The following is a 2500-nucleotide window of genomic DNA, read 5'->3' as shown; positions in this document are numbered from 1 at the left end:
GGCAACCTGTAGGAATCCCGGGGATGATGAAGAGGAATGCACCAGTGGAGTTTGCTACACAGGCAGGGATCCATCTAACTCGCACAAACCAAACACAACTCACGCGCCACGACGTACACTACGCACCAGCCGCCCGAAACGAATCACACCCCGAAGGACTAAGAAGCCAGACGAACGTGCGAGAACATTCAGAGAAGCCGAGCAAGCACCGGTTAGCGCGACTGCAAGTAACAAAGGCAACGTGCAAAACTTCCGAGGGACATACTTTTCGCAACAAGCTTCCACTCGGAAAGCGTAGGCAGCTCGTTCGCAAGTCAAAGCCAACGAAATGGCAATTACCCGAGGGACATGCTTTTCGCAAGGCACCTTCCACTGGGAAAGCGCAGGCAACTAGCTTGTAGGCAAGTCAAAGCCAACCGGATGGCTACCAACCGAGGGACATAAATTTTCGCAAGGAGCTTCCACTAGGAGGGCGCACAGGCAACTCGTAAGCAAGTCAAAGCCAACCAAACGGCAATTAACCGAGGGACATAACTTTTCGCAAGGACCTTTTCCACTGGGGAATGCGCAGGCAACCTATAGGAATCCCACGGATGATGAAGAGGAATGCACCAGTGGAGTTCACTGCACAGGCAGGGATCCATCCAACTCGCACAAACTAAACGCAACTCATGCGCCACGACGTACACTACGCACCAGCCGCCCGGAACGAATCACACCCCGCAAGACTAAGTAGCCCGACGAACGTGAGAAAACATTTGGAGAAGCCGAGCAAGCACCGGTTAGCGCGACTGCAAATAACAAAAGGCAACAGGAAACTTCCGGGGGACATAACTTTCACGACAACCTTCCACTGGGAAAGCGCAGGCAACTCGTTCGTAAGTCAAAGCCAACCAAATGGCAATTAACCGAGGGACATGCTTTTCGCAAGGCACCTTCCACTAGGGAAGCCCATGCAACTCGAAGGCGAGTCGAAGACAACCTAAAGGCATTTATCCGAGAGACACGGAGGAATGCACCAGTGGAGTTCGCTGCACAGGTAGGGATTCGTCCAACTCGCACAAACAAAGCACAACTCACGCGCCACGACATACACTATGCACCAGCCCCCCAAAACGAATCACCCCCCGAAGGACTAAGAAGCCCGACGAACACGCGAAAACATTTAGAGAAGCCAAGCAAGCACTGGTTAGCGCGAATGCAAATATCAAACGCAACAGGCAACTTTTGAGGGACATACTTTTCGCAACAAGCTTCCACTAGGAAAGCATAGGTAACTCGTTCGAACGTCAAAGCCAACCAAATGGCAATTTAACCGTGGGACATGCATTTCGCATGGCAACTTGTACAATTACCCGAGGGACATGGCATGCTTGCCAAGACCGTGCCATGATATGCTGTTGGCCAAGGCCAGGGCATGCCATGCTGCTGGCCAAGGCCAGGGCATGCCATGCTGCTGGCCAAGGCCGTGGCATGGCATGCCATGCTGCTGGACAAGGCCGTGGCAAGGCATGCTGCTGGCCAAGGCTTTGGCATGGCATGATACTGCCCAAGGCCGAGGCGTTGGCATGGCATGCTGCTGGCCAAGGCTTTGGCTTGCCCTGCTACTGGCATGGCATGCGGCTGGCCAAGGCCGTGGCATGGCATGGCATGCTGCTCACCTTGGCATGGCATGGCATGGCATGCTGGCTTTGGCTGGGCTGCCTTGGCCACGGCATGGCATGCTGCTCGCCTTGGCCTTGGCATGGCATGCTGCTGGCTTTGGCTGGGCTGCCTTGGCCTTGGCCTGGCATGCTGCTGGCGTTGGCCTTGGCATGGCATGCTGCTGGCTTTGGCTGGGCTGCCAAGGCCGTGGCATGGCATGCTGCTGGCCTTGGCCTTGGCATGGCATGCTGCTGGCTTCGGCTGGGCTGCCTTGGCCGTGGCATGGCTTGCTGCTGGCCTTGGCCTTGGCATGGCATGCGGTTGGCTTTGGCTGTGCTACCTTGGCCGTGGCATGGCATGCTGCTGGCCTTGGCCTTGGCATGGCATGCTGCTAGCTTTGGCTGGGCTGCCTTGGCTGTGGCATGGCATGCTGCTGGCCTTGGCCTTGGCATGGCATGCGGTTGGCTTTGGCTGGGCTGCCTTGGCCGTGGCATGGCATGCTGCTGGCCTTGGCCTTTTCATGGCATGCTGCTGGCTTTGGCTGGGCTGCCTTGGCCGTGGCATGGCATGCTGCTGGCCTTGGCCTTGGCCACGGCATGCTGCTGGCTTTGGCCTGGCTGCCTTGGCCGTGGCATCGCATACCGCTGGCCATGGACTCGGCATGGCATGCTGCTGGTTTTGGCTGAGCTGCCTTGGCCGTGGCATGGCATGCTGTTGGCCTTGGCCTTGACCTTGACATGGCACGCTGCAGGCTTTGGCTGGGCTGCCTTGGTCGTGGCATGGCATGTTGCTGGCCTTCGCCTTGGCATGGCATGCTGCTGGCCTTGGCCTTGGCCTTGGCACGCTGCTGGCTTTG

Source organism: Camellia sinensis, unplaced genomic scaffold (assembly GCF_055761805.1).
Source record: "Camellia sinensis isolate YWXY unplaced genomic scaffold, ASM5576180v1 Unanchor6, whole genome shotgun sequence".
Classification (NCBI taxonomy): domain Eukaryota; kingdom Viridiplantae; phylum Streptophyta; class Magnoliopsida; order Ericales; family Theaceae; genus Camellia; species Camellia sinensis.
The sequence above is the reverse complement of the archived record's forward strand: the minus strand, read 5'-3'. Positions refer to the sequence as shown.